This window comes from Triticum dicoccoides, chromosome 5B, assembly GCF_002162155.2.
Source record: "Triticum dicoccoides isolate Atlit2015 ecotype Zavitan chromosome 5B, WEW_v2.0, whole genome shotgun sequence".
In the NCBI taxonomy this organism is placed as follows: domain Eukaryota; kingdom Viridiplantae; phylum Streptophyta; class Magnoliopsida; order Poales; family Poaceae; genus Triticum; species Triticum dicoccoides.
This window is the reverse complement of record NC_041389.1, coordinates 582,227,462-582,234,722: the sequence shown is the minus strand read 5'-3', so window position 1 is coordinate 582,234,722 and position 7,261 is coordinate 582,227,462. Positions and strand designations below refer to the sequence as shown.

At 42.5% G+C, this 7,261-nt stretch overlaps 1 pseudogene; it reads left to right on the top strand.

Annotated features, from left to right (window-relative positions):
- The first annotated feature begins 1,457 nt into the window (after positions 1-1,457).
- On the top strand, positions 1,458-6,746 carry LOC119311768 (annotated as a pseudogene).
- The last annotated feature ends 515 nt before the right edge of the window (positions 6,747-7,261 follow it).

The window sequence follows — 7,261 nt, the reverse complement described above, 5'->3', positions numbered from 1 at the left end:
CTCTTGATTAGGCAGCCTAATCAAAATGTACATGTATATCTGGCTGTTTGGGATTTGTCAAAGAGCACAATCAATGTGGTTTGAAATGTTGTGCCAAATAAGTTAGCAAACCGCCCTACAAGAGATAGATAATTTGTTATATTATTCAGCAGAATATAATATAAATGGATGCAGTTTTCAACTTTTACCAGTTGTCACCGATGAGATTTACCATGAGCTAGCACCTTGAGACAAAACCAGAATCATTAGAGCCACTATGAAATTTTAACCATGTATTGCAACGTGATACATATTGTTTTATGATGTCCAATACACATGGGATACTATGGAATAACAAATTATTCCACATCATCAACATGTGCATCAAACATGATGTCCCTGTGTGGGCTCTCACCCTCTTTCTCAGTTTCTTGCCTTGTCTATCCTTCCCACATGAATGAAATTTCACCCGCAAAATAAATCATAGCGAGCATCGTATTTTAATTTTGTTTAAACCTAAAGTGAGCATCTTATTGCGTGCCAATAAGAATATCCACATCGATATGCAATGCATCTCAAATGGAGTATCATATCAAGCTTGAAGCCAAGGTTAATTACAGCGAGCGTCTAAAAAAGGTTAACTATTTCTTGAGTACAATTAGTCCATGTAGGTTAAGCGACACATACTGATACATTAACAGGTAGTGGAGACAGGCAAAAGTGTCTAAAGTTGTTGTCTACTTCGAGCTACTTACTACCCACCATTGATTGATGAATACATCATTTTTCTTACCGTGTACAAGACGGTTCAGGTGTTTCATCATCTTTGCTTGCAACCTATAAGATGCCCCTGGTCCCAGGCCATTGATCATGGCAGAGGCAGATGTAATCAACAACCTCTTGGTCTTGGACATGAACAATTTGGCTGCACAAGAACACAGATACACACACATCAATGTGCAAAACATCGTATTGAAATTTGTACAAAAGAAGAACCAAAATTGCACAAATATCACGCACCAAGTTTGGAAACACGCTGCACAGGACCTAAGCGAATCGTTTGAGGCAGAATTTTGGGCTCAAGCGTTGAGGCCAAACATTAATTTTGCAACTCAAGAAAGGGAAACTGTGAGCAAAATAGAGGAGCATCAATCCAGCTCTTCCCACGGATGGGAACCGACTAAGAGATTTGAAAAAAAAAACCTTGATTCAATCCTACAAATCGAACGACCAACATAGAAAAAACTAGTAATAATTCCAATTCCAAAAAAACCTATGAAAATCCTTTGAATCCCCTTCCGTATCCTACATTTTCATATCCTCCAAACCAAAAGAGTTGCCCTACAATTTGGGCAGATACATGTAAAGCAAGGGCAAATTGGCCATTTCTCGGGGTCTAGCACCGGTCCAGTTGTAGGCCCCCAACGTTTACCTCACCACGACCACGAGTGCGGTCCGGTCCAGTCCAGTCCAGTCCACACTCACGATCAGAGCAAACGAGGAAGAAGAGGAATAATCCCATCACTCCCTCGTCTCCTCTCCCTGCTTACTTCCCTAAAAACCCTAGTCCCCGACGGTGCGACTCGCACCCATGAGCGGCGGCAGCGCCGGGGCCGGCGCGGGGCCGTCCTCACCGGCATTGCGCCTCCGCGGGGAGGACGGGAGGGCCGAGTGGCTGCGCTTCTACGATCTGGTTGAGGCGCAGGTGGAGGCGCTGGCCGCCGACCGCGCGCATCTGGCGGCGACAAGGGGCGAGGGGGAGGAAGCGATACTTCCGGCGGACAGGCTCGCCGGTAAGACGTCTCCGTACTTTCACCCTGTCATCGTCCCGTAATTTCGACTTGTTCCCCACATTTGGGGTTAATTCGGTTCCGGCAGAGCGGCACTATGTTGGGTTGCCTTCTTGTTGCGCTGCTGAATTGGTAGTTTCGGGTGTGAGATTGCCCTGCGCCGCGAGGTTGCCTGAAGCTTTGGCAACACATCAATCTACTTCATCCGGCGTTGTACACAGCAACATCCTCGAATCTGTACAGATCGTCAAGAAAAGCAAAGTTGCCCCACTCTTGTCCGTTGTTTTAGAAATTAGCAGCATGTGCTTTCATGTTTTGGAGCATCGTATATACTAAATGGCAGTGGCGAAGATCTGTCACTGGGAGCTCTTGCTATTGTGTAGCTCCAGAATAAAGGTTCAGTTGAAAAGTACACTGTGAAGTTGGGAAGAGATATTCTCTCAACGAAGTTGCAGCAACAGTCTTATTGATTTCATATTATGTTGGTCTTTATGTCGACCATCTTTTGCATTTTGACCGGTGTGAGTATGTTACTTTGTACAGATTTTACCTTCACGTTACATTTCAATTTGTGTTAGCTTCCTCATTCAGAAAGGAATTTAATTTGCTACTGATATCGCTGCCTTGTGCGTTCGATGTAGAACTCCAAGAGGGTGATTTGGAGGATGTCAGAGCTTGTAGAGGCCTTCTTGCCCTTGGTAACACTGAATCTAAGGTAATGTACTTGCCGAGAAATCAGATGCATTGCTCAAAAGCTTGCACTCCAACTTGTGCATCTCATCGACTTCACTAATTCCGTCTTTGTATCTCTGGTCTGCTCTCTTAATGTTAATCGAAACTGAAGGAAGTTCAAGATCGTCTAGAGCTTGGTGAAAACACTGGGGATCACGAGCACATCATAAAAGCGTTGAGAGCAAACCTTAGAAAACTAAAGGGAGCTTTTGAGACCCTGTTGTCGAAGAAGGATAAGGATGTTTATTCAGTCAAAGATGTTCTTTTGAATCAGTTGAGGACAATTCAAAAGGACAAAACGCTCTTTGAGAACAAGAAACTAGAGGCAGCACAAGCTACTGAAGAAGCGAAGAAGCTTCAGCAGAATGTACAGGCGCTGCACGCCGCAACCCAAAACAAGGACGATGAGATTGGCAGACTCCAAGTAGAAGATCTTGTGGCTCAACATAAGCTACATGAAATGGGTTCCTTGCTGAAGGAGAAAGATGAAGTTATTGAAAAACTCCGTGCAGAAAACATCGGATTACTTGCTGTAAAGGATTTCGTTTGGAGTCAGTTCAATATAAATGAGCAGGAGTTGCTGGACTATGCTGTGCTTCTTAAGAACAAGGAACTGGCGGCAACACAAGCTACTGAAGCAACGCAAAAGCTTGTAAAGGAGAATGTTGATTATGGAAACAAGCTATTGATTCTAGAGGATAAGCTAAAGTAGATGAACTCCTTAGCGAAGGAGAAAGATGACGAAATCAAAGAACTCAAAAATCGCCAACCTGAGATCGCTAGTCTGAAGCGCAAGTGTGCCTCTTCCTTATCAAATGTAAGTACGCCATTTCCAAGTATAGTATCCTTTGAGTGTTATTTGTGTCGTGATCATGTCTTTCCACATATAGTCAATGGACAATATTTTGTTTACCATGTAAATTTGCTTGATAAATGTTAACATTGAAAAGGTTATTTTTCTAAATTCACTTCTGTCAGTTTGGTCGTTTCGCCTCATGCTGTGTGATGGTCAACTGACCTTGTGCGAATTTTCTAATATATATATTCGAATAGACTAAATTTTCTTTATTAGTCCAATGATCGTATTCTTATATGTGCCACTGTAATTTTGTGCTGAAAGGACATGAGGATCCAAATTCTTCGTTGGATGCATGCATCAGCTATGTGCTGTTGGAAACACAGACCAAGAATAAAGTGTATATATTAGGTTTGCTGATACTCGTATCTGGTATCTATATAGGATCATCATAATGCTCTTGTGGAGAGTGCTAATGAATATGTTCTGTAACAGGAGACTAGTAAAAAGCGCAGGACGGATATCATTGGAATGCATATAGCTTCTATTCGGCGATGCAAGTCCGGCAGACAGTGTTTTGGACGTCGCACAGTGAGTCTCCCTTCACTCGCCATTTCCCATCCCAACTCCATCTTTACACTGCATCCCAGATCTACATTCTTGTTACTAATCTCCTCAAGTTCTAGTGAATTTCATTGGTTAATCTCCTGCTAAATAATCTTGCAGTGCCTTCTTATCTAGAATTGAGTAGACCTCTGTCTTCATGTTCTGCATCTGCTATCTGAGTTTTTTTTGCACAATGATATATGCCTTGTACGATTATATCACCTCAAAATTTTCTTCTACCTGTTCAGCACTTAGCATTGCCTTGTACTATCTTGTTTCTGGACAATGACTGATCCGAGAAACTTTATAAATCCTTGACATTTTGTGCTGGACAATAATGTATTATGGGATGATGTTTTACACCATAACACGTTGTTGTTGATGCTTATATGTTACAAGATATTCTAAATCATAATACAGTTGTTGATGATACTAGTAGCATACAAATTTATGATGTGGATGACATCTACCCCCTCCGTTCCTAAATATTTGTCTTTCTAGAGATTTCAACAAGTGACAACATATGGAGCAAAATGAGTGAATCTACGCTCTAAAATATGTCTATATACATCCGTATATGGTAGTCCATTAGAAATCTCTAAAAAGACAAATATTTAGGAACGGAGAGAGTAGAAAGTATTGGATAATACTTAGGTGGAAAAGGCCCTTTTCATTATCTTCAAGTGCACCAAAGTATTATTGTTGTCCATTTACTCCATCTAAGTATGAATACTTCATCCACAACGTCTGGTTTTGTGACTTAGCATCACATTTGAACATTATTAATCGCAGAAAATCCTGATGAGTCATCTTGTTCCTCTGTCATTCTCTTGCACCTCTCTGAATTACCACCTGTTCCTCCGCGTGGGTACTGATACTCATGCGGCTGTCAAATACCGGTTTGAGGGGTGCAGTGACCACACACATAAAATGGACCCAAAAACAAATAAATACTTTGGGCATTAAGTGGACAAACCCTACACTTCAGGCTAGAGTAGAAATGTGAACTTCTTCCTGATATATTTGCTATATGTGGATTAATTTGGAGGGGTGACTCATAAAATATGTGGCTGATCTCATACGATGGATCAGACCTTAGGAATTATTAGATGGATTTTGTCAAAATAGTCCGTCTTCTGTTCCTATCTATAAGAAGAAACATGATACGTTGTATTTTATTCTTGAGTAGTCTGTCCTTATCTATCTTCCATCTATCTATTTTGTGTGAGATACTTGATTGCTTGCAATTTTGTGTGTGTGTTTTTAGCTTCACAATTTTGTGTTAGGTCCTTGATTTTTTTAATAATTTATGAAAAAGTGTAACAGGATAAACAAAGATAGTCCTAATATTCATGTTGGTCGTTCATTCTTAGTCCATGTGTAGTGTAAACGTCCCTAGTCGGTCTGGTCTGAACTAGATGTCTTACCCATGCAACTGGAATTGTTAACCCCATAAAATCTGTCGATTTGTTGTGGCTGGCGATTGGATTTTGGTTCTTGGTTTTACCAATTTGATGATATTTGTGTTCGGTGGCTTTAATGGAAGCTCTTTGTCTAAAAATAGCCCATGTTTCGTATGCTTGTTCAACAGATGCAAATCTTAGTCAAGACCACAAATAGCAGGACTTACACTCTTAAGGTGAAGAGTTCAAATAAGATCGAGGATGTCGAGGCTAAAATGCATGATCACCATCTAGATGTGCAGGGTCTTATCTTTGCTGGCAAGAAGCTGGTGTATGGCCGCACCCTGGCAGATTACAACATTAAGAATCTGAGCACCCTACAGCTTGTCCTTCACCTGCGTATTTCTGTCAAGACGCTGACTGGCAAAATCATTGATCTTGCGGTTAAGAGTTCAGATACCATCAAGCACGTCAAGGCGATGATTCAGAGTCAGGAGAACATTCCTTGGGATAAGCAGGGTCTCATCTTTGCCGGCAAGCGGCTGGAGGATGGCCCCACCCTGGCAGATTACAACATTGAGACTTTGTGCACCTTTGAGCTTGTCCCTTTCCTGCATGTGACAGTCAAGATGCTGAACGGCGAGAGCATTGATCTTGCGGTTTTGAGTTCAGATACAATCGAGGATATCAAGGCGATGGTTTATGATCAGGAGGGCATTCCTTCGTACATGCAGCGCTTCATCTTTGCCGGCAAGCTGCTCGAGGATTACCGTAGCCTGGCGGACTACAACATTCATAAGTTGTGGGAGTGCGCGCTTCACCTTGTGACGTGCATCGGAAGGAATAGTGCGATTCACATCAAGATGCTGACTGGCAAGACCATTTTTCCTGCGGTTGGCATTAAAGACACGATTGAGGATGTCAAGGCGATGATTCACAAGGAGGAGGGGATTCCCCCATCCCAGCAGTGCCTCTTCTTTGCTGGGAAGCCACTGCACAATGACCGGACCCTGGAGAGCTACATCAGCGGGGATTTGAACGTCATCGCCATTCACCTTCTGCATCGGCGCGCGCTGCTGCATCGCCGGATTGTGGACAGGGCGCGCAGGCTGCGGAACAAGCAGGAACTTGGGCACGGCTGTCTGTAATGCCGTGTGCCGGTGTGGTCCAATATGTGTCAATGGAGTCTAAGCGAAGTCGAACTGTTAGAAGTCTATTATAATTCTGTCAGAAGTCACCCACATGCAGTTTGTGTCAATGCAGCTGACTGTTTGTGGCTAGCTTAGGGTTTGTCTAATGGCTGGTTTGTGTTGGCTTTAATGGATGGTTGGCTTTGCTGGTTGGCTGAACCAGTGTTGGCTTACTCACTTGATTGGAAACTTGGGCACATGTTGCATGATACCTACTGTTTAAGATCGACCCTATTTCATTGGCAATCTAGACCAGTTCTCAGGTTCCCCAAGTGCTAGCTCCTAAACTAAATGCATCCCCACAGGAGGTGCATACATTTTAGCTATAAAACTTTTCCTCTTTGTTCTTTTTTCTCACATGTTTCAATACAAAGAAGTCAAAAAAAAGGAAATGGGAACAGAAGAAGAATTAATGGCTATTTTGGAGGTCCAAAAAACCGCATATCAGCGATGGAGCTGCGTCGAGCTCGGGTGAAGAGGTGATCTGTCACGATTCTTTTGGTGGTTGCCGGTGATGGGCCTTGGCGTCATGCACAGAGAATTCTTCGGTCTTGATTTTTGTCTAGGCTGATGGTTTTTGAGCAAATGCTAAGGTTCTACTGTTTTCTCAGTTTTGTTTACGTGACTTAATATGCAAAAAAAGGCACAAATTGCCAGTTCCACGCCTAATTGGTGTCATTATTGACATGTTTGGATGATGTCAAACTAAAGTTTACTGATGGTTTTAGCCATAACTAAGGGCATCTACAATTGGACCGCCTCAAA